This window comes from Bos indicus x Bos taurus, chromosome 7 (assembly GCF_003369695.1).
Source record: "Bos indicus x Bos taurus breed Angus x Brahman F1 hybrid chromosome 7, Bos_hybrid_MaternalHap_v2.0, whole genome shotgun sequence".
Lineage (NCBI taxonomy): Eukaryota > Metazoa > Chordata > Mammalia > Artiodactyla > Bovidae > Bos > Bos indicus x Bos taurus.
This window is the reverse complement of record NC_040082.1, coordinates 11,327,568-11,354,478: the sequence shown is the minus strand read 5'-3', so window position 1 is coordinate 11,354,478 and position 26,911 is coordinate 11,327,568.

The following is a 26,911-nucleotide window of genomic DNA, read 5'->3' as shown; positions in this document are numbered from 1 at the left end:
TCTCTTTCCTCCCCACCCAGCATATCAAAAGGTCATCAGAATAGCCTAGATTCTTCAATGGAAAATTTTGTCGTATCAAGGAGACACAATTCTGTTATCTGATTTTAGTCTTTGTTGCCTTTGAACTATAGTAAAACCCTGTAAGTTGTAATCATCATTAGTAATGTAAAGTAATTCTTGTTTACAGACACTCAGAACTGACATAAGATCATAAGACAAAGCCAGCTCAGGGCTTGCCTACATTCAAGTTCAGTTCAGTCGCTCAGTCCTGTTTGACTCTTTGTGACCCCATGGACTGCAGCATGCCAGGCCTCCCTGTCCATCACCAACTCCCAGAGTTTACTCAAACTCACGCCCATTGAGTCGGTGATGGCATCCAATCATCTCATCCTCTGTCGTCCCCTTCTCCCACATTCAATCTTTCCCAGCATCAGGGTCTTTTCCAATGAGTCAGTTCTTAGCATCAGGTGGCCAAAGTATTGAAGTTTCAGCTTCAGCATCAGTCCTTCCAATGAACATCCAAGATTGATTTCCTTTAGGATGGAGTGGTTGGATCTCCTTGCAGTCCAAGGGACTCTTAAGAGTCTTCTCCAGCACCTCAGTTCAAAAGCATCAATTCTTTTGTGCTCAGCTTTCTTACAGTCCAACTCTCACATCCATACATGACTACTGGAAAAACCATAGCCTTGACTAGACCTTCGTTGCCAACCAGACTTTTGTTGGCAAAGTAATGTCTCTGCTTTTTAATATGCTGTCTAGGTTGGTCATAATTTCCTTTCAAGGAGTAAGCATCTTTCAATTTCATGGCTGCAGTCACCATCTGTAGTGATTTCGGAGCACCTCTAACCAAAAAAAAAAAGTCTGCCATTGTTTCCAGTATTTCCCCATCTATTTGTCATGAAGTGATGGGACTGGATTCCATGATCTTAGTTTTCTGAATGTTGAGCTTTAAGCCAACTTTTTCACTCTCCTCTTTCACTTTCACCAAGAGGTTTTTTAGTTCCTCTTCACTTTCTGCCATAAGGGTGGTGTCATCTGCACATCTGAGGTTGTTGATATTTCTCCCGGCAATTTTGATTCCAGCTTGTGGAATCAAAGCTTCCTCCAGTCCAGCGTTTCTCATGATGTACTCTGCATATAAGTTAAATAAGCAGGGTGACAATATACAGCTTTGACATACTCCTTTTCCTATTTGGAACCAGTCTGTTGTTCCATGTCCAGTTCTGATTGTTGCTTCCTGACCTGCATACAGGTTTCCCAAGAGGCAGGTCAAGTGGTCTGGTATTCACATCTCTTTCAGAATTTTCCACAGTTGATCGTGATCCATACAATCAAAAGCTTTGGCATAGTCAATAAAGCAGAAATCAATGTTTTTCTAACTCTCTTGCCTTTTTGATGATCCAACGGATGTTGGCAATTTGATCTCTGGTTCCTCTGCCTTTTCTAAAACCAGCTTGAACATCTGGAAGTTCACGGTTCATGAACTATTGAAGCCTGATTGGAGAATTTTGAGCATTACTTTACTAGCATGTGAGATGAGGGCAATGGTGTGGTAGTTTGAGCATTCTTTAGCATTGCCTTTCTTTGGGATTAGAATGAAAACTGAACTTTTCCAGTCCTGTGGCCACTGCTGAGTTTTCCAAATGTGCTGGCATATTGAGTGCAGCACTTTCACAGCATCATCTTTCAGGATTTGAAATAGCTCAACTGGAATTCCATCATCTCCACTAGCTTTGTTCATAGCCATGCTTTCTAAGGCTCACTTGACTTCACATTCCAGGATGTCTGGCTCTAGTTGAGTGATCACACCATCATGATTATCTGGGCTGTGAAGATCTTTTTTGTACAGTTCTTCTGTGTATTCTTGCCACCTCTTCTTAATATCTTCTGCTTCTGTTAGGTCCCTACCATTTCTGTCCTTTATTGAGCCCATCATTCTGTAAAATGGTCTATTGGTATTTCTAATTTTCTTGAAGAGATCTCTAGTCTTTCCTAGTCTATTGTTTTATTTTATTTCTTTGTACTGATCACTGAGGAAGTACTACTGTCAAAGGGATGAAAAAATAAACTCCTCCTTTCATCAGGATGATCAAAGTCACATTTCCAAAGAGCATATAAAATGGATGGTAACTTTGTAGTCACCTTTAGAAAGCAAAATCTGCTTATAATGTATTTTAACAACCCTCAAACTTAAACATTATTTGTTGTTTTACAGATCTTATGGAACAAAATTTATTAGATATTCTTTAGAATAGTTCTATATATTTATCATCTGTGACTTTCACTGAGAATTTAAATCCCAGAATGTTTTTTATTTAAATTATTTACTCTAGTCAGAAGCAGCTATCCCACCATTTTAGTACATTTAGGATGCTATAATAAAATACTAGAGACTGTGAAAATGGAAGTCACTCAGTTGTGTCTGACTCTTTGCAACCCCATAGACTATACAGTCCATGAAATTCTTGAGTCCAAAATACTGGAGTGGGTGCCCTTTGCCTTAGCCAGGGTATCTTCCCAACCCAGGGATTGAACCCAGGTCTCCTGCATTGCAGGTGGATTCTTAACCAGCTGGGCCACAAGGGAAGCCCAAGAATACTGGAGTGAGTAGCCTATCCCTTTTCCAGGGGATCTTCCTGACCCCAGAACTGAACTGGGGTCTTCTGCATTGCAGGCAGATTCTTCACCAACTGAGCTATCAGAGAAGCCCCAACTAGAAACTGAGTGCCTTATAAACAACAAATTTATTTCTATAGCTTTAGAGGGTGACAAGTCCAAGGTCAAGGCACCAGCAGATTCAGTGTCTGATGGGGACCAGCTTCCTAGATGGCTTCCTTTTCCCTGTAACCTCACAAGGGGACAAAGGATCTTTAACATGGCAGAAGTGATAAGAAGCCACTAATGCCATTTTAAGGGCACTAATGCCATTCATGAAGACTCCATCATGACCTAATTACCTCCAAAAGACCCATCTAAAACCATGTTGTGTATTAGGAGTTCAATATGTAAATTTTAGGATATTCAACTTGTAGTACCCACTTCATAGAATTCACTCATTCCTAATTCCAGTTAATAGTCCAATAAGCAGGCAAATGCCCTACAAGCTAAACTTCAGGAAAATTTTGTCCCAATAGGATTATGAATTGCTAATATAATTTGAATTGTGATTATTTGGGGGTCACCATTAACTTCAAACATAATTGTATGCTGTTTTTTAGTTGCTAAATCATGTCTGAGTCTTTTGCAACCCCATGGACTGTAGCTGCCAGGGTCCTCTCTCCATGGGATTTTCCTGGCAAGATTACTGGAGTGATTGCCATTCCTTTCTCCAGGGGATCTTCCTAACCCAGGGATTGAACCCAAGTCTCCTGCATTGGCAGGCAGATTCCTTATCACTAAGCCTTTACTTTTACTCTTTACTCAAACTCACGTCCATCGAGCTGCTGATGCCATCCAGCCATCTCATCCTCTGTCGTCCCCTTCTCCTGCCTACAATCCCTTCCAGCCTCAGAGTCTTTTCCAATGAGTCAACTCTTCGTATGAGGTGTGTTTCTCTTTCTGGCTTACTTCACTCTGTATAATAAGCTCCAGTTTCATCCACCTCATTAGAACTGATTCAAATGCATTTTTTTAATGGCTGAGTAATAGTCCATTGTGTATATGTACCACAGCTTTCTTATCCATTTGTCTGCTGATGGACATCTAGATTGCTTCCATGACCTGGCTATTACAAACAGTGCTGCGATGAACATTGGGGTACACGTGTCTCTTTCAATTCTGGTTTCCTCAGTGTGTATGCCCAGCAGTGAGATTGCTGGGTCATATGGCAGTTCTATTTCCAGTTGTTTAAGGAATCTCCACACTGTTCTCCATGGTGGCTGTACTAGAGGCCTATCTCTTACAGCTAAATCTTGGAAGGGACATCCTGTCACTTCTGCAGTGCGCCACCTGATCTACACTCATGGGGAAAGAACTGCATCAGGGCATGGATATTGGTAGCAGGGATAATTGAGAGCCTCCTTAGAGGCTGCCTATCACAACACATGGAAAAAATGAACACAGGTGAGGCTCGAACGTGAATTTGCACAACAAGGATCCACTTATATGCAGATTTTTCAACCTGCATAGTAGCTGCACTTTTCATTTTATGGATCTTTAAACTGACTAAATGTGGAGGCAATTTTTTATTTGAATACAGCCCCAATATGAGGAATCAAAATGACTAGGGTTTGAGTCCTGATTCAGTCCAAACTGTTTCAGCTTCCTGTTTTTGGATGAATCATTGATCAATTTCTTTGTTACTGAGGCAGATATAGCAGTATACAGATTTTCCACTCTGTGGGAGTCCTCGCCCCTAACCCCTGCATTGTTCAAGGTTCAGCTGTATAATGATCACCTTACATTCACATGACAAGTAAAACTTTAATTTCAGACAGAACATAGACCCAGACCTAGAAGTAAAATAAACCTAGAAAAAGAACACAAGAAATTAGTTTTATGATTTTATACTAAGGAAGTATTTATTTTAAACAAGACACAATAAGTAATCATAAAAATATGGTCAATCAGGTGTCACTAAAATTAAGAATATCAAATCATTCTAAGATAACTTTGAGAGAGTGAAAATTAAAACATAGGCTGAGATAGAATTTTTGATATACATATCTCAAAGGACTATGACAGAAATGCTTATTTAAATAAAGTAAGTAAAAGATATCATTAAAATCAATAAAAGCAGCAAAAAAAAAATATTGAACAAATGCTTAGCAAAAGAAGATATCCAACTAGCCAATAAGGACATGAAAAAGGTTTTTAGCCATTAGGGAAATGAAAATTAAATTTCTGAGATACTACTGCACCCAAATGAATGGGAGAAAATTAATAGAAATGAGAGTAACAAGTAGCAGAGGGGATGCGAGTCAAGTGTCACATTGTTAACACTGGCCGTGAAAGTATAACTTGATACAATCACCTTTAAAATATGTTTGGTAGTAACAACTAAAGCTAAGGTATGCTGCTGCTGCCACTGCCGCTAAGTCACTTCAGTCGTGTCCGACTCTGTGCAACCCCATAGACGGCAGCCCATCAGGCTCCCCCATCCCTGGGATTCTCCAGGCAAGAACACTGGAATGGGTTACAATTTCCTTCTCCAATGCATGAAAGGGAAAAGTGAAAGTGAAGTCGCTCAGTCATGTCCGACTCTTCATGACCCTATGGACTGCAGCCTACCAGGCTTCTCCGTCCATGGGATTTCCAAGCTAGAATACTGGAGTGGGGTGCCATTGCCTTCTCCGAAGCTAAGGTATACAATGTGACAAACCAATTCCAACCAAGGCCTTATGCGAGAATGTTCAGCACAGCTTCATTCATCACAACACCAGATTGGAAATAATCATCAATGATAAAATGTATAAGCAAATTGTAGTATATTCACATAAGGAAAACTACACAGAAATGAAAAAAACAAAAAACAAACAAACAAAAAAACTTCTGGTGTGACATGAGTGAATATCACTACATTAAACATTGAAAGAACAGTCAAAAATCAAAGCATATATGCCATATGACTTCACTTGTATGAGTTCATTAACTACTGGCATTAATATATGGTGTTCATAATGGTTACCTCAGAGGAATTTTCTGTATATTGATCTTGGTGATAGCTACAATGGTGCATACTCAGTAAAATTTCTTTGAATTATATGCTTAATTCATATGTACAGTATGTTCAATTAAACATTAGCACACATGTTGTCTCCTATTTGATGTATTTTGCCATTTTAATTTTAATTAGATGTATACAGTCATTTGTAATTCTGAACACTTGTTTTTAAAAAGCGGTAACTACTGATTCACAGTGTCACAGAGTCGGACACGACTGAGTGACTGAACTGAACTGAACTATAAATTTAAAAGCAATTAACTGTTTTTTTTGAAGTAATGGGTAAAATTGCCACAGTTAAAATCTGATTTTCCTGAACTCATTCCCTTACTGTCAGTAAAGGAAAGAGAATTTTATGATATTAAATGTTAGTCACTCAGTCGTGTCCAACCCTGTGACCACATGGACTGTAGCACGCCAGGCTCCTCTGTCCATGGTATTCTCCAGGCAAGAATACCGGATTGCTGTGCCCTCCTTCAGGGGATCTTCCCAACCCGGAATAGAATCCAAGTCTCTTATGTCTCCTGCACATAAGTGGTTCTTTACCACTAGCGCCACCTGGGAAGCCCCTGAATTTATGGAATTAGGTCAGAATTAAAACAGACATTAAAATATTAAAATATCTGTCACATATTGCAAATAAAGATGTTTATCTTTCTGCATTTATCTTTTAATCAAAATATTATGTGCACACTCATATCCTTTGCTACATGTTATCACAAAAGGGATAATTGTATTACAATCTTTTCTATGAAGCCCTCAAGAATCATTCAACTCTTATGAATGATAAAAGAATCTTCCAAAATCTTAGAGACAGACTGTGTCTTTTATAAAATTACTCAACACCTCAAAGGATATAGCTAATTAAAATACGTGTAGGACATCAATATCTTCTTAAGACCTAAAAATATATTCCAGTAAAAATAAAACACAAAGAACATTTTAAAGACTTGATGCTTTTATATGAGACAAAATACATAGGCTGTGTGGATCAACCTGATGTAAGGGCGAAAATTTCTCTTGAAGTAAGGGGGGATTAAAAAGAATGAAGTCAAGAAATGACACTTTTTTGGTTAGTCTCCCTGTTTGTTGAGTACAACGTAAAGAAGAAATTTCTAAATTTTTTAAATTCCATAATAAGAGGCATTTACATTATTCTGTTTTCAAAAGCCTTCTTTAAAATACATAGAGGAATATTTCAAGTAAAAATGATATAAAATTCATCTGATTCAAAGTAAGATAAAAATTATTTTCTATGACAGAGAAATATAATCTTAGTCATAATAGGTTATTTTTATTAAAGTGTAATTTGCATGTCATAAGTTTCCTTTTTAAAAAAGGACAATGGGATATTGCACAGTTGCTGCCTACAAATGTCATCTAAAGGGGACAAATAAATGGCAAATGCAAAAGAAGATACATTTTAGGATTAGATACTACAATTTTTTAACCAAGAGGAATAAGGCTGTAATGTTTAAAATATTGTGCTGATAAATGATTTAAAAACCACGGGTATTCCCTTTCTTAAGCCGAAGAAATAACATAGGAATATCACTTTATGAACATAGGTGTCAGTAGTTTTCTTAAAAGTTTTACATTGCTTTAAAATATAATTTATTTTGTATCATAAATAAAAAACTCTTGATTCTTCTATTTCTAGTGAAATTTTAATTGCTGTAACAGAGGTGACATTCCCATACCTGTTTTATATCACTAAATTTGATCAAATATATGGCATGGCTAAATGAAATATTCTGATTATTACTCATAAATCATTTAACTTTGTAAATTCATTGCTCTACCTACACTCTGGAATGTCAAAGCACTTTTAATATTTTTATCTGATAATATTTATTCCATAGAAAATCTCACATATAATCCCATGGAACAGCAGAAATAACATTTTTAATATATGACTAATTATTAATCAAGGGTATTTTTTCAGAAGATAAGCATGAACTTTAGTGTATACTTTGTTTAGTTAAAATAGTAAATTTCATTTTTTCTTATTTCACATAATATTATTCCCTAATCAGAAAGCAAACTTAGCAAATTGTTATGTGAGCAATTTCCAAAATTTATTATTGTCTCTCAAAGTAACAGTGTGTGTGTGTGTGTGTGTGTGTGTGTGTGTTTTGCTATTCATATTTTAGGTACAAGTGGATATTCTTTGGCAAATTCTATTGACATATGTGAAACATGATAGGATTAATTCTAAAATAATCAGGAATATTTTTTACTTATGTGTAGAAAGTTAAAATATTCTATGGCAGCTTTCCATTTTATATAATTATTTTAGGAATCTAGGATTGTTACCAAATATTTTAATTTGTTAGAATCTTTACCTTTCTACACAATTGTAATTTGAAAGGTGTACTAAAAAGTTTTCTTACTGAAAAAAAGTAAAAGAGATGATAAAAATAGATTTTATCTAAATTTGCATAAATGCCAGAGTAGAGAAAGTTGTTGTTTTTTTAAGATTTTTTTTATATGGGCCATTTTAAAAATCTTTTATTAAATTTGTTACAATATTGCTTCGGTTTTATGTTTTGGTTTTTTGGCTGTGAGGCATGTGGAATTTTAGCTCCCCAATCAGATATCAAACTGGCACTTCCTGCATTGGAAGGCAAAGTCTTTACTGGACCACCAGAGAAGAAGTCCCGAAAGAGTTTTAAAAAGTGCTTTCATGCTCTTGTATTACATTGTCTATGCAGACTTGGAAGAGAAACCAGTGCAGAGAAAAGAGTGGAAAGCTGGAAGAAAAGTTGGGAGCATGAAAGGTAGCTTCCCAAAGCACTGAAATCAATACTGTCAATTTCAAAACATTTGGAAAACAGAACTGTAAACAGGAAATCTAAGAAAATTTTAAGGCCAGAGCATCCCAGAAATAATCATGAGTTACTAGATATTTTTAATTTCTAATTTGCATCTCTTACAATCTCACATGATTTGTAGTTCTTGTTCCATATTATATGCTTAGAAAATGGGGATGAGAGAAAGTGTAGGATGAAGGTAAGAAGAGAAACTCTTACTGCTGCTCCTGGGTAAGATGGAGTTACTTGCAATGATCTATTCCTCCACTGAAAACATGTCAGGGAAGTGGAATAATAAACAGCTAACCTGGACAACACTGGCTGGAATTGCCTGGGTCCACTTGAAGATTTTTTGCAACAGTAAAAATGGATTTTTTTTTTAATAATAAATACTGTGGTACTACCTGGTCTGAGTGTAGTTGAATCCATGGATGTGGTGGAACCTCTAGTGCCATAGACAGATAGCAAGTTCTAGATGAATTTTTTGACTCGGTAGTGGGTGGCTATCCCTAACCTCAGCATTGTGCAAAGGCTCAGCTGAACAAATAAGTTGTAAATGAAAGCATTGGTGTGCCTCTATGGAAACTAGGGCCTGAAGGGTTAAAATCCCACAGAAAAGGAAACTTAAGAATAGAGTCATTGTTTTCCTCAAGGCTCTATTTACCCCTTTAATAGGTGCAGTGACAGAGGCTGAGAATCCAAAAAGGAGTCAAAACTGACAAGCAGAAAGGCCATGGATGTTTTGTCCGGCCTTAGCTTTTTGGAGTCACAAAATGGAGTTCAGAGCTGCCAAAACCTTGAAGAAGGGGTTCAACAGTCTAGAGATAGAGGGTGTAGGGACAGAGAAATGAGACAGATTCTCTGGTTTTCTACCAAATGATAAACCAGTCTTAAATCTGTGGGTGTCAGTTCTGTTCAGTCACTCAGTCATGTCCGACTCTTTGCGACCCCATGGACTGCAGCATGCCAAGCCTTCCTGTCCATCATCAACTCCCAGAGGAGTTGACTCAAACTCATGTCCATTGAGTTGGTGATGCCATCCAACCACCTCATCCTTTGTTGTCCCCTTCTCCTCCTGCCTTCAATCTTTCCCAGCATCAGGGTCTTTTCAAATGAGTCAGTTGTTCGCATCAGGTGGCCAAAGTATTGGAGTTTCAGCTTCAGCATCAGTCCTTCTAATGAATACTGGATTTCAATAGTGGGTGTCACGGGGATAGCAAATGAGTAGAAAGCCACTGAAAAGTAAAATGGAGTTTTTGGCAATCTTACAGTGCTAAGCAGACCAAAAGGAAGTCCAGTACACAACCTTCAGGAGAATGGACCCAAGTGTAGTCTGAAGGATTTAACTGAAATCTGTGAGTTCAGAGCTTGTCAGGCATTCTGTAGGTTTTGTAGTTGTAAGTAAACAAGAAGCCTTATTGGACTGAGTGTATAAATGATAGCTTTGTATGTGCATTTGTTTGGCTCAAAGAAATTTATATGTAATACTCAGCTTTTTATATTTTGCAAAAAACTAAATGTGAGAATGTTATTTTTTGATTACTGAAGAATATTAGATTGACATGTTATTTGATTGCAAAACATGTGTATCTTTTTAAAAAAGTGACTATTAACTGTGAAAAACAGTTTATTTCCCAACAGAGGTAGAATAGAAAAACATCTACTTATAGAGTATTTCTTTTGATCAAGTGTGATATTTGTTTTGAAATCTGATGACTCGTTAGTGATAGGATCAAAGATAATGTTTGACAAACTGTGATTGAATATCAATTTGACTTTTACCTAGAATATGATGTACTTTCAGTACAGGTGGTTAAAAATGGCATGATATTTAACATTTTTAATCTTTATAATTTATTCCCTTTATAACTATTTTCCTCAGTACTCTTGCTATTGTTAAGGTTATTTTTATTATTATCCCAACTTTTAAAACCAAAGCCAAGTAAGGTTAATCATTTATTCTAAAGAGTACAGGAAAAAGGAGAGCAATAAGAATCCTAATCTCAGAGTTACCCCAAGAGAAGTGCTTTTAAAACCTCCAATGTTATAATACTGTCTAGAGTTTCCATGTTCATAATATCTGGTGTGAATTAAGTACTGTCAATACCTAAACATAACAGAAATTTGATAGAAAAATAGTTTCTGTAACACCAGAAATCTGAGTTGGTGGATCACAGAGAAATGAGTAAATCACACTTTAAGAGGACTAATGAGGGGTTGTACAAGAAAGCACTGAGGGTCGCTAAGATCAAGGTTCAACTCTGGGTAGGTTTAAAAGTCAAGTGCGCAGTCTGGATTGAGAATAGTCAGGTCACAGATTTAAAGGGTAAAGTGAGTCAGAGAACCCACAGCGAGTCAAGATGTGTTATCAAAACCAAAACAGAGAAACATCCAGTGATGAAGATACATATACAGAATCTTCTGTTATTTCAATCAAGAAATATTCTATGCGTTCTCATATATGAGATGGCTTTAAAACCAACTTCAGTGCATGGGGTAATCTTCTCCATAGCTAGAAGAATCAGTGAGGGCACTTCAAAGTGAAGGCGTATTCAATTCTTATTTAACATTCCAAACTCAGGAAAAGTATGGTTCCTGTGCAGGGACCGAGACAAACCACATAAAGCCAATCACAAAGAATATGTGATGTCTTACCTGCTAAAACAAACAAACAAACAACAACAACAAAAAAACAAGAGGCCTTAGGAAAGGAGTGATGCTAACAATGTACCTTCATTTTTCTCCTTAGACTTTCTGTGGTGTGTCTTAGACTCTAGGAAAATCTTTTCAACTGAAATGCACAGAATCTAATATATTATGTTAAATACATGAGCTAAGATGTGCTTAGAGAACTTCAGTCTTCTTCCAGTACTTCCCTAATCACAGAACGCTTATCAGCTCCTTGAGCAAAAGCTAGTGGTTTTGATTTGGGGATTCAGAATCATTCTCCAATGTTTTGAGGACATCATATTTAAAAATTTCATTCTAACTGTATCAGATTATGAATTAGGAATGATATTTCAAAAATGTTAATGTCATTAGCTAGAATATGTCAGTATTTTCCATCATTCTTACAATGAATATAAAATTCCTGAACGTGGTTTACAAGTCCTTATATGATTTGACCCCAACTAAGACTCTTTTCTCATCTCATACCAAGATTCTACTCTCTTTCTAATCCTGCTACAAAAGCTTTATTTTCAATCTCCATGTGCACTGTAGCATGCTGTATCAAAAAGCAATATTTTTAGATATGTTCCTTCTCCCTGGAGCCCTACTCCCTTCTCTGTTTACTTAACTCTTTTTCATGCTTTAGATCTCAAATCAAGTGTAACATCTTCTGCAAAATCTTTGGTAATTTTCCAGACTTTGTTAGCTTTCTTCTAAGTTAAAATAGTTATCATTTACTTATCTTTTGTTGCAAACAGCACAGTTCCATTATCATATTCATTTTGGAACAGTATTATTTATATCCATTATTTGACTATGAATACTATGAAATAAAACAGTTTCATTTGTTCAGAACTACTTTCAGCTTTGATAAACATGTGTTAGCCTTTCTAACTTAGCAACCAGTACTTTTGGAATGAGTGAATGAAGCTTAATTTGATGGGTGATGAAGACAAAAAGCATCACTGACCATCACGACTTGGCCTAGTCGCATCAGCTAGGCCTTGGTATTGCAAGGAGCTGACATGGCACTCATGGGCGGGCCATTCTTCTGTTGGACATAAATAATTTCATAAAATACCAGACAAGGCTACTCTGTAACCATGATGGATCAAAATAAAACCAATACCACTGTCTAACTGGGTCTGAAAACTGACAAAACAGAGTTTCCTTTCATAAAAATAACCTAACAACCCCCTCACCCTACATAAGATCAGTCACTATTGATGCTCTGCCAGGTCCAAAGTTAGCCTCATTCGAGTCATCCCTTCTAGTTATTCGGATTTTGAAACAGCATGAAGTCCACTGGTGCTTTAATCATGATACCACACAGATATATCCATATTTTATTGGTACCAAGCCAAGTTGGCTGGATTTAAAATAGCTAATTAGCTACTTGACTGCACTTATGGTATGAGGGCCATTTATGCAAAGAGTTGACTCATTGGAAGACTGATGCTGGGAGGGATTGGGGGCAGGAGGAGAAGGGGACAACAGAGGATGAGATGGCTGGATGGCATCACTGACTCGATGGACATGAGTCTGAGTGAGCTCCGGGAGTTGGTGATGGACAGGGAGGCCTGGCGTGCTGCGATTCATGGGGTTGCAAAGAATCGGACACAACTGAGCGACTGAACTGAACTGAACTATCTCACTAAGCATAATACAGTTAGGTATTAATTTCAATTCCCCAAGTTTGAATTAGGGTAATAGAAATACAATTAAAGAAAAGCAAAGAATCAGAAACAGTATGTGAGTAAGAAAGCCAGGGTACAGAATATGAATGATATTGTATTTGTGGTTAATACTCTAATAGCAGGAATAGCGCAGCACGTTTACACTCCAGTAACCTCAATAAAAGTCAGAAAGTATCGTGGAGGATGGTAATGTTGGCTCTGATGAGGATGAGAACAGATTTGACAGGTGTTCAATAAAACATCTGTTACTTAGCTGAGGTCTCTTAAAAAAAATAGATCAACTTCTAAGATATTTGCATGCATTGAGAACACTAACTGGATAGTAACCTCCTGAGGACAAAAACCACGTTTTAGTCCTCATATGGACTAAAGCTGAGCCCCATTACTCATAAATCTAGGCGTCAGTGTAGCTTTTTTTTTTTTTCACTTTATTTACTTTTTTCCTCTAATATATATTTTATTTTTATTTTTTTATTTTTTAACTTTACAATATTGTATTGGTTTTGCCATATATCAACATGAATCTGCCACAGGTATACACGTGTTCCCCATCCTGAACCCTCCTCCCTCCTCCCTCCCTGTACCATCCTTCTGGGTCGTCCCAGTACACCAGCCCCAAGCATCCAGTATCGTGCATCAAACCTGGACTGGCGACTTGTTTCATATATGATATTATACATGTTTCAATGCCATTCTCCCAAATCATCCCACCCTCTCCCTCTCCCACAGAGTCCAAAAGACTGTTCTATACATCAGTGTCTCTTTTGCTGTCTCGTATACAGGATTATTTTTAGCATCTTTCTAAATTCCATATATATGCGTTAGTATACTGTATTGGTGTTTTTCTTTCTGGCTTACTTCACTCTGTATAATAGGCTCCAGTTTCATCCACCTCATTAGAACTGATTCAAATGTATTCTTTTTTAATGGCTGAGTGATAGTCCATTGTGTATATGTACCACAGCTTTCTTATCCATCCATCTGCTGATGGGCATCTAGGTTGCTTCCATGTCCTGGCTATTATAAACAGTGCTGTCATGAACATTGGGGTACACATGTCTCTTTCCCTTCTGGTTTCCTCAGTGTGTATGCCCAGCAGTGGGATTGCTGGGTCATAAGGCAGTTCTATTTCCAGTTTTTTAAGGAATCTCCACACTGTTCTCCATAGTGGCTGTACTAGTTTGCATTCCCACCAACAGTGTAAGAGGGTTCCCTTTTCTCCACACCCTCTCCAGCATTTATTGCTTGTAGACTTTTGGATCGCAGCCATTCTGACTGGATGAGTTTCAACTAGTTTTAAAATATTCTCTAAAATAGTGACTACTTTTCACTATTAAGAACAAAGTCTGTTTTAGATATTACTTAATATATAAAAATGGTAAAACATAACATTGATCTGTTAATTCTTTCATGAATAGAAGAAAGTAAGATAACCAGGAAAAGTGCAGAGAAGGCACTCATCTGCAACAAGAAAAAATGGATTAAATAAGATTTTTAAAACACAAATAATATCAGATTACATTTTAAAGATAAATCTAGGATGGTTTACCAAAATTTAATGTAAACATGTTTATTTAGAGGTTTAAAAATACTTTAAGTTAGGAATTAAAGAAGAAATTGTAAAAGAATTTCAAATCATCCAGAAATAAATTATAATAAAAGCATTATATCAGAATTTCTGTAACAGAAATGATTTGAATAAAATCTACAGCTCCAAATATTTATATTATGAAAGAAATATGGATGAAAATTAACACAATGGGTTTCCAACCTAAAAAGCTGAGAAAGTAGCAATAGAATAAATGGAAAGAGAGTGAGAAAATAAGATTAAAATCTGTTGAATATAGGCAGCTAGTGTCTAAATATCAAGTTTCAGAAGACTGTTTACAATATGATATCCAATTTCACAGCCTATTTATAAATACAAATAAAATCTATGTTTGCAGATATATAAGAAATATATATATATAATTTTATATATTGTATATGATCTATGATAAAAATAAAGCATATCCATATAGATAAAGCATATTTATATAAATTTTATATATTTCTATCACCTATATTATATCATACCATATCAATTTTTCATATATATATGATGAAAGTATATATTTTATGCTTGATATATGCATCCTATAATATTATATGCCATAACATATGACATATATGACAAACCATACATTTTTATATATTTTATTATGTATGTATACTATATACACACGTGTATTGTATACACACATGTGTATGTGTATTATATATACACACACATTTTGAAACAAAGGAGTGATAAACAGAAAATTCCAAATTAGTGGCTTCAGAGTAGCCAACCTGTAAATGTTGAGAGTCCAACAGTCAGGCACAAGTTTTTGGTATGATTTTTGATTTTAGACTGGATGCCAGGTAAGATACCTGTAGATATGTATATTATATTCTTAATATAAAACAGTAAAAGAATGCTACACATGCACTGAATGCACTAGGACGTTATTTACTGAAGATTATGACTGATCTACCTCTGAACTCTTAAATTCAATGGAAACATACTATAAATGTCTCTTCAAAGACATTATTTCTGTGTGTGAGAACTTTTGTTCAGAAATGGCGTTTAAATCCACATAAGAGTTTTAACAGCTGATGTGAATGACTGGGTGAATCTCTGACTGGTATCACTCGTTAGTTCATTCACAATTTAGAAGAAATATGAGAGCAGATTAAACACGCCTAGATTTCTCAAATGGCTACGACACTGGAGCCCTTTTCTAGTACAGTGCTCCTTACAGGTAATATCCTTTAAATGCATTGTGCTTACTTAAGAAGGATGAATATTAGAGTCTGCTCAAACCCACCACAAGATTTTACTTACTTTTTTTAAAGCATAGTAAATATATTACAAAAAATAAGTCAACTTATTTTTGCTGTTAAAAATCAAAATGAAGTTGTAGTTAGCTCATCTGAAGGGAAGATACTTATTAACTGCTTTGTAAGGATCAGAAAGGATTCAGTTCCAGGAAGGGAAAGATTTTAATAAGGAAAGATGTGAGATTTTACATGAAAATTTAGACATATGAGACAGTTTGAAAATTTGGGTCTACAACCATATATTTCCACTTATTATCCATTTTATTAAACCATATACTATGGATGTCATTAATTCAAAGGCTTTAATTCACTGGGTTAAAGTTCTATTGGAGCTCACAAAGGTATATTCATTTTGCCAGAAATGGCTATTTTTGTTTGTAAAGCAGTGGTTACTCATATTTTGTATATAGGAGTGTAAGTCAAAGTGACTCAGTTCCCCTGCCCACATCCACAGCACAATTTTTCTGATCCTTTTTTTTTTTTAGGTATTGGATCATCATGCTTACCCTTGCCTTCAACTAAGGAGACTATTGGAGGAAAATATCCATACTGGGAAGAATCAGAAGCTCTGGTAATTCTTTATGTTACAGAATTTTTAAAACTTAATATCATGAAAGATATATTACAAAACTTAATACTAGAAACAGAAAAAGGAAATGATTCAAATAGTTGAAGAAATTAATTACTGAACATTCCAGATACCATTTCACATATTTGCCTGCGAGGGGCAGTAATAATGCTGTCATGATCCCCATTAATGGTTGAGGTGTCTCAAATATTTCAGCTGACAAGTATCAGTGTGATGGGATACATTCTGCTTATCTCAAAATCTGAGTTATATTTTCTTTACAATTTTGTAAACCCAGATATGTACCATGAAAGAAACAAACCAGAGTGCAAACAGGTCAAAAGGTGGAGAAGTCTTTCCCGTGATAGGGAATTTCATCCTAACTGTACCTATTGTGGGACAGTTCAGTTCCAGTCACTCAGTCATGTCCGACTCTTTGAGACCCCATGGACTGCAGCATGCCAGGCCTCCCTGTCCATCACCAACCCCCAGAGTTTACTCTACTCATGTCCATTGAGTCGGTGATGCCATCCAACCATCTCATCCTCTGTCGTCCCCTTCTCCTCCTGCCTTCAATCATTCCCAGCATCAGAGTCTTTTCAATGAGTCAGTTCTTCGCATCAGGTGGCCAAAGTATTGGAGTTTCAGCTTCAGCATCAGTGCTTCCAATGAATATTCAGGACTGATTTCCTTTAGGATGCACTGGTTGGATCTCCTTGCAGTCCAAGGGACTCTCAAGAGTCTTCTCCAACACCACAGTTCCGAAGTATCAATTCTTTGGTGCCCAGCTTTTTTTTTTATAATCCAACTCTCACATCCATACATGACTAATGGAAAAACCATAGCTTTGACTAGATGGATCTGTTGGCAAAGTAATGTCTCTGATTTTTAATATGCTGTCTAGGTTGGTCATAACTTTTCTTCCATAGAGCAAGCACCTTTTAATTTCATTGCTGCAGTCACCATCTGCAGTGATTTTGGAGCCCAGAAAAATAAAGTCTGTCACTATTTCCACTGTTTCCCCATCTATTACCCATGAAGTAATGGGACCGGATGCCAGGATCTTAGTTTTCTGAATGTTGAGTTTGAAGTCAACTTCTTAAGTTCTTCACTTTCTGCCATAAGGGTGGTGTCATTTTCATATCTGAGGTTATTGATATTTCTCCAAGCAATCTTAATACCAGCTTGTGCTTCCTCCAGCCCAGCGTTTCTCATGATGTACTCTGCATAGAAGTTAAATAAGCATGGTGACAATATACAGCCTTGACGTACTCCTTTTCCTATTTGGACCCAGTCTGTTGTTCCATATCCAGTTCTAACTGTTGCTTCTTGACCTGCATACAGATTTCTCAGGAGGCAGGTCAGGTGGTCTGGTATTCCTTCTCTTTCAGAATTTTCCACAGTTTATTGTGATCCACACAGCCAAAGGCTTTGGCATAGTCCATAAGGCAGAAATAGATGTTTTTCTGGAACTCTCTTACTTTTTCCACGATCCAGTGGATGTTGGCAATTTGATCTGGTTACTCTGCCTTTTCTAAATCCATCTTGAACATCTGGAAGTTCATGATTCACGTTCTGTTGAAGCCTGGCTTAGAGAATTTTGAGCATCACCTTGCTAGTGTGTGAGATGAGAGCACTTGTGTGGTAGTTTGAGAATTCTTTGGCATTGCCTTTATTAGGGATTGGAATGAAAACTGACTTTTCCAGTCCTGTGGCCACTGCTGGGTTTTCCAAACTTGCTGGCATACTGAGTTCAGCACTTTCACAGCATCATCTTTTATGATTTGAAATAGCTCAACTGAAATTCCATCACCTCGGCTAGGTTTGTTCGTACTGATGCCTCCTAAGGCTCACTTGACTTCACATTCCAGGATGTCTGGCTCTAGGTGACTGATCACACCATCGTGATTATCTGGGTCATGAAGATCTTTTTTGTATAGTTCTTCTGTGTATTCTTATCACTTCTTCTTAATATCTTCTGCTTCTGTTAGATCCAAACAATAGACTGGGAAAGACTAGAGGTCTCTTCAGTGGAAATTTTCATGGGAAGATGGGCACAATAAAGGACAGAAATGGTATGGACAAAATGGTATTCTGGGACAAAAAGTACTAAAACTGATTTTAATTGTCACGGTCTTGCACAAGGAAATCCTTAGGGTTCTGATGCCCACTTGAAGGTTCCCTAAGGAAGTGTGTTTGCCTTTATAAATATCCTTTTTCCTAATTGCTATCAATAACCTCAGATATGCAGATGACACCCCCCTTATGGTAGAAACTGAAGAGGAACTAAAGAGCCTATTGTTGAAGGTGAAACAGGAGAGTGAAAAAGCTGGCATAAAGCTCAACATTCAAAAAACTAAGATCACAGCATCCAGTCCCATCACTTCATTGCAAATAGATGGGGAAACAGTGGAGACATGAGAGACTTTATTTTCTTGGGCTCCAAAATCACTGCAGATGGTGACTGTAGCCATGAAATTACGATGCTTGCTCCTTGGAAGAAAAGCTATGAAAAACCATGACAGCGCTTTAAAAACTAGAGACATTACTTTGCTGACAAACCTCTGTCTAGTCAAAGCTATGGTTTTTCCAGTAGTCATGTATGGATGTGAGGGTTGGGCGCTGTAGAACTGATGCTTTCCAACTATGGTATTGGAGAAGACTTTTGAGACTCCCTTCGACTGCAAAGAGATCAAACCAGTCAATTCTAAAGGAAATCAACCCTGAATATTTACTGGACACTGATGCTGAAGCTCCAATATTTTGGCAACCTGATGTGAAAAGCCAGCTCATTGGAAAAGATCCTGATGGCTGAAAAAATGGAAAGCAGGAGGAGAAGGAGACGACAAAGGATGAGATGGTTGGATGGCATCACTGTTTCAGTGGATATGAGTTTGAGCAAACTCCAGGAGACAGTGAAGGACAGGCAAGCCTGGCATGCTGCAGTCCATGGGGTTGCAAAGATTCGGACACAACTGAGAAATTGAACAACAACAGTAATTGCTAAACTGATCTATTTAATTTCTAAAGTTAAGTATCTGATTTTAACTCAACATATTTTCCTCTTTATTTCATTCGTTCTATTCTGGTTTATTAAAGGAAAGAAGGGTCCATCTGCCACTTTGTTCTCCTGTCACAGTGCCTGGTTCCTGCTGGCAAATGCTGAAGAATGTTGATTCCTTAAAAGCAAACTGCCAATGTATTTATCATTATGTGCTTGCTCCTAACCCTTCCCCTATGACACTTTGCTCTTTATAGGGAAATGTGCTGCCTTTCATGTTTAATGATTATTACTGTCTATTTTTCTATCTATGTCTAGGGGCAAGTTCAGAGATGATAAAATGAAATATTTGACAAGTCCTGAGTCAAAAGTGCAATATTAATTGAAGTTAAATCATCTTTGACAGCATTCAAAGAAAAGACTAATATTAGCAGTGCTCTTAATGTTTCTTCACTCACACAGTCATGTAAAATATTTATTAAAGGCACTTGAATTTTTTTTTTTTTTGCTCTTTAAGTCATTTTGAAGAAAATTGTGCTAGTTAATGGCTATGACAAAAAATTAAAAAAATATCTAACTTATGTAAGCTCTATATTTGGTTAAACATACATTTCTTCTGATTCTCCTATAAGACAAAATAAGCTAACATTTTTATTATACCCAGTCAGGACTAAGACCACTTTAAAATAACTAAACCAGGTTTCTACTGAAATGACTATAATTGATACATTAATGTATATATCCATTCAACAAATTTTTGTTCCTTTATCAGGTACAATGAGGAATACCCCAGAATAGACATATGATGTATAGACTGCAAAAGACTTAAAAGCTACTCACACATACACATAACACACATGTATGTGTACATGAGTGTGTGTGTGTGTGAAAATGGTAGGATAAATTCAAATGTTTGCATTTACGTATGTATTAAGATCCTGGTGTTCACAGTAAATACAGCAATACATACTAATATATAAAATTCATTAAAGAGTTAGTTCAGAATAGAATAAAAGATCATTTCTAGGTTTTCACTATGAGATAGGTAAGAAGGAAGCCTTTCTGGAAATCTTGTCTCAAGAGAAAGTATTATTCTTTGAATAATAGTTATTTTTTAACAGAAAAACTTGATGATTTATTTTAATCAAAAGTAATGCAATAAAACCCAACATTCCATTCTATGCTTTGCTTCATGGTATCTCCCCATAACAATAGCTTATTTATCAGAATAATTGTATTTGTGTTAAAATTTCACAGAAGGTTTTTGGCCTCTAGTGAATTGTTATTGTTTAGTGGCTCAGTCGTGTCTGACTCTTTGCAACCTCATGGACTGCAGCACGCCAGGCTTCCCTGGCCTTCACCATCTCCTGGAGCTTGCTCAAACTCATGTCCACTGAGCCAGTGATACCATTAACTGATTTCACACAGTTATGAAATTCTAGTGAATTAACTGTATGAAATCCTAGGCCTTACCAACAGTTCCCAAAATAAACATGTCTTTCTCTCAATAGGATAAAAGGAAATATAAATAAAGCTATATAGCAAGTTTGTTTTCTGAATTGCTGGAGAATGATGTTTATGCTTAGTCGCTAAGTCCGGTCTGATTTATGAGATGTTTATGCTTAGGTCAAGTTGAAGCATTTTATGACAGGAAGAGTGTAGGAGAGAGGAAAGGACACTAAGTAATCGTGAACAAAAGAAACAGTATGAGTTGGCTTTTGTGGATTAGGATACATGGATGGAGTCAAAGAGGGAAAAGACAAAGATGTGTTAATTTATTCCTGTTCCTTTTCTTCCAAATTGTGTTCTCACCTGCTATCCCGCTCCACCCCACAGCTTCACTCTGACAGCTAGGATAGAGGCTGAGTTTTCATTGTTAATATCTCAAGGAAGTTTGTTTGGCATGTAAACAAACATTCCCGGCACATGGGGCTATAGATCAAAAGGCAATTCATGATTTGGAAAGCACCTTAGCTCGAGTAGTCTTCAGGAAGCAGGTGGATGTTAAAAGCAGTTCAAAAGACAGACTGCAGACCAAACTAATAAGTAACTGCAGAAGGCAAAATAAGTTAAATGCTATGATGTTTCCTCTAATCGGAACCTGCAGAGGCAGCATCTAATCTCAGTGTCTTATGATTACAGTATACGGTTCTAAATTGAATAATTCACAAACACTAACATTAACCAATAATGTATGCCCTCCTTCTCCATTAGTAGGCTGTACATCTGGCTACATTACAAGAAGCCAATATAGACGTCCATGTCGTAAGATTACTGATAGCCTTGTCTTGTTTACAGATGGACCATCGATCAGGTTCAACCTTTAGGTCCACAGAGTGACTCATATTAGTAAATACCATTTGCCGACACAGTGTTTAACAAGGTAAATATACACTTTAAAAGTAAAGGGAAAGTGAGCTAAAAGGCTGACCATTTTAAGAAGGCTTATAAGAAATTTATGTTCCATCAGTATATGAATGTTCTTTGTTGTGTATTTTAGTCATTTCAACATCTGAACTATCAAGAATATCTTGAATTATCTCATGAATCTCAAGCTTTAAATTTTTGTTTATCATATCTTAGCCTTAACAATATATTCAAAATATTAATAAGAAACAAATGTCCAGTAACCAGTGCTTTCAACTTGTGTTGATAAACGACAGGAAAGATGAAGAAAGTGTGATGTATAAGTTGGCATGCTCAGTCTTTTTACTGTTGCTGCTAATGTATGGTATCTGTCCAATTTAACTGTTTGCTTGCTTATTTTGTTTTGATTTTAATACAAGTTTTTCCATATCTCAGTGTGTTTTAAAATGTTAAGGTTTGTTAATTTCAGACAAATGCAAAAAAACAACAAAAAATCAATGCAAAGCTTTTCTCTCTCCACATATATTTGCATTTTTAGTGATATACTTTTTGTATATCACTAATTTGTATATCACTAATTTGTATATCACTAATTTGTATATTACTAATTACTACACTACAAATCTAATTTGATTCTTTGATTTTGGATTATTTCAGTCAATATTTGCTATTTTCAAACAGAAGGAAAAAAAAGTTTTGAGAGCCTCTGTTACTGTTGTTCACTTGCTAAGTTACGTCTGACTATTTGTGACCCCATGGACTGCAGCAAACCAGGCTTCCCTGTCCTTCACCATCTCCCAGAGTTTGCTCAGACTCATGTTCATTGAGTCAGTGATGCCATCCAAATATCTCATCCTTTGTCACGCCCTTCTTCTCCTGCTGTCAATCCTTCCCAGCATCAGTCTTTTCTAAAGAGTCGGTTGTTTGCATCATGTGGTCAAAGTATTGGAGCTTCAGCTTCAGAATCAGTCCTTCCAATGAATATTCTGGGTTGATTTCCTAGAAGATTGACTGATTTAATCTCCTTGCTGTCCAAGGGACTCTCAAGAGGCTTCTCCAGGACCACAATTTGAAAGCATCAGTTCTTCAATGCTCAGCTTTCTTCATGGTACAACTCTCATATCCTTACATCACTACTGGAAAAATCTATACCTTTGACCATACAAACTCTAAATTTTGACATGAAGATGTACACACACACACATACATACATACACACACACACACACACTTGTGAAAACATTCTCTCAATAGGATAAAAGAAAATATGAATGAAGCTAGATATCAACTTTGTTATTTTGAATTGCTGGAGAGTGATGTTAATGCCAAGGTCAAGAGGAAGCATTTATGAGAGGAAGAGTGTAGGAGAGAGGAAAGTACACCAAGTAATTGAGAACAAAGGACGTGATAGGAGTTGGCTTTTGTGGATAAAGATACATGGATGGAGTCAAAGCGGAAAAAGATAAATGTGCTACAGATAAAGATTATGTGTTTGATGAACATAGATGTAGAAATTCAGAATAATATATTAGTAAACTGAATTCCACAATGTAAAAAGGGTCATAAACTACAATCGAGTTAGATTTATTCCAAGGTCACAAGGATGATATAACATTTGCAAGTCAATTAATGTGAAATACCACATGAACAAAAGGAAAAGGGTAAAAATTACAAAGTTTTCAATAGTCTCAGAAAAAGCCTTTGACAAAGTTCAACATCCATCCATGTTAAAAACCAATAAAAGTGTATAAGGAAAAAACATATCTCAACATAATAAATCCCATTTATAACAAATCTAGAACCAACACGAATACTTAGTGATGAAAAGCTGAAAGCCTTCCACTAAATTTAGGAAAAAGACAACAATGCTCACTCTTGTCACTTTCATTTAACATAGTATTGGAAGTCTTAGCCACAGCAATCAGACAAAAATAAAGGCAAACAAATTAGAAGGGAAGAGGTAAAGCTGTCACTATTTGGAGATGACGTGATAGTTTATGGAGAAAACCCTAACATCTCCAGGCCAAAACTACTAGAACTGATAAATGAATTCAATAAATTTGCTATATACAAGAATAACAGACAGAAACTTATTTATACACTGTAACAATTAACTATCAAAATGAGAAAATAAAAAAAAAAAACTTTTTAAAAATCACATTGAAAAGACTACAATACCTAGGAATAAACTTAACCAAAGAGGTGAAAAACTTATGCTCTGAAAACTATAATACAGTGATGTAGGAAACTGAAGATGATACAAAGAAATGGGATCCAAAGTAATCATGCTATCCAAAGCAATCTATAGATTTAATACAATCCCTATCAGAATATCCATGACATTTTTCACAGAACCAGAACCATTAATCCACAACTTCTTATGGAACCATAAAAGACTCTGAATTGCCAAAGAAATCTTGACCATCCCCCCAGAAAACAAAGCTGGAGGTTTCACTCTCCCAGACTTCAGACTATGCTACAAAACTACAGTAATCAAAACAGCATGATCCTGATGCAAAATCAGACACATAGATAAGGGAACAGAATACAGAACCCAAAAATAAACCCGTGAATCTATGGAAAATTAGTCCACAGCAAAGGAGACAATATATAATGGAGAACTGAGAGCCTCTTTAACAAATGGTGCCAGGAAAACTGGACAGCTATATATTAATCAATGAAATTAGAACATTTCCTTATACCATATACAAATAAAATGTATCAACAACCTAAATGATTGACCTGAGGTCACAAAAATCTTTAGACAAGTTTATAGATGATCACTCTTGGACATAAACTGTAGCTTTTTAAAATTTTTTCTCCTAGGACAAAAGATGTGAAAACAGAAGTTAGAAAATGAGACCTATGTAAACTTCCAAGTTTAACTTTACACAGCTAAGAAAGCCATCAGCAAAATGAAAAACATATGGAATGGGAGATAATATTTATAAATGATGTAACAGATTCATGTCCAAAACATATGGATAGCTCATACTACTATATGATACTAATATCAAAAAATAAACATCCCATTAAAGACCTCAATGTGAGATCAGACACTACAAAACTGCTAGAAGAAAACACAGGCAGAACATACTGTGACATAAATTGCAGCAGTATCTTTTTTGATCTATCTCCCAGAATAATGGAAATAATACCAAAATAAACAAATGGGACCTACTTAAACTCAAAAGCTTTCACATAGCAAAGGAAACAAACAAAATGAAAAGACAACCCACAGACTGAGAGAATATATTTGCAAATGATGTGACTGACAAGGGATTAGTTTCTAAAATTTACAAATAGCTCATGATGTTTAACAGCATCCAACAAACAACACACTCCAAAAATGGGCAGATGGACTCAACAGACATTCTCCAAAGAAGGCATACAGATGGCCAATAGGCACATGAAAAGATGTTTGACAACACTATTTTTAGAGAAATGCAAATCAAAATTACAATGAGGTAGCACCTCACACTAGCCAGAATGACTATCATCAAAAAATCCACAAAAAACAAATGCTGAATAGGGTGCAGTGAGAAGGGAACCTTCCTACACTGTTGATGGGAGTGTAAATTGGTACAGTGACTATGAGACCAGTATTAGGGTTCCTTACAAAACACCAAATAGAGCTACCTTCTGACCCTGTGGTCCCACTCCTGGGCATATCATCTGGAGAAAAACATGATCCAAAAGACACATGGACCCCAATCTTCACTGAAGCACTATTTACAACAGTGAAGACTTGAAAGCAAACTAAATGTCCATTAACAGAGGGATAGACAAAGACATGTGGTGCATATATTCAAGGGAAGAATATTCAGCCATTAAAACGAATGACATAATGTCAGCTGCAGCAACATGGATTAACCTAGAGAGTCTCATACTGAAGGAAATAAGTCAGACAAAGGAGGGGAAATATTGTATGACATCTCTCACATGTGGCATCTACAGAGAAAGGTTACAAATGTACAAAAACAGATTCACAGACTTTGTGAATGAGCTTATAGTTGCTGGTGGGAAGGATGGGGAAGAAGGATAGTTAGGGAGTTTGGGATGGACATGTACACACTGCTGTATTTGAAATGGATAACTGACAAGGACCTACTGAGTCATGGAACTCTGCTCAATGTTTTGTGGCAGTCTGGGTGGGGGGAGTCCGAGGAGAATGGATACATGTATATGTATGGATAGGTCTCTTTGTTGTTCACCTGAAACCATCACAACATTGTTTGTTAATCAGCTATACCTCAATACCAAACAAAAAGTTAAAAAATAAATATTCCAATAAAAAATGGCATAAGACCACATATCAAAATGATATATGCACCCTAATGTCCGTAGCTGCGTTATTTGTAATAGCCCATGTATTGAAGCGACCCAATGGTCCATTAACAGATAAATAGGCAAAGAAGTGGTTTATATATGCAGTGGAATATGAGTCAGCCACAAAGAAAGAATGAAATTATGAATTTGGAACAGTGTGGATGGATCTAGAGAGTATTAGGCTTAGTGAAATAAATCAGAGAGAGAGAAAGAAACTAAATCTAAAAATGTGTAGAATCTAAAAAATAATAATATGTTTTTGTTGTTTAGTCACTCAGTAATGTCCTACTCTTTGTGCCCCCCTTAACTACAGCATGCCAGGTTTCTCTGCCCTTCATTGTCTCCCAGAGTTTGCTCAAGTTCATGTCCATTGAGTCAGTTATGCCATCAACTGTCTCATCCTCTGTTGATCCCTTCCCTCCTGCCTTCAACCTTTCCCAGCATCAGGGTCTTTTCCAATGAGTCGGATTTTCACATCAGGAGGCCAGAATATTGGCATTTCAACATCAGTCCTTCCAATGAATATTCAAGGTTGATTTCCTTTAGGATTGACTGGTTTGATCTCCTTGTTGTTCAAAGGATTCTCAAGAGTCTTCTCCAATACCACAGTTCAAAAGCAGAAATTATTTGGAACTCAGCCTTCTTTATAGTTGAACTTTCACATCGATACATGACTACTGGAAAAACCATAGCTTTGACTATACTTTTGTCAGCAAAGTGATGTCTCAACTTTTTAATATGCTATCTAGGTTTGTCATAACTTTTATTCTAAGAAGCAAGCACCTTTTAACTTCATGGTTGCAGTCACTGTCCACAGAGAGGAAAATAAATTCTGTCACTATTTCCACTTTTTACCCATCTATATGCCATGAAGCTATGGGACTGGATGCCATGATCTTAGTTTTTTGAATGTTGAGTTTTAAGGCAGCTTTTTCACTCTCC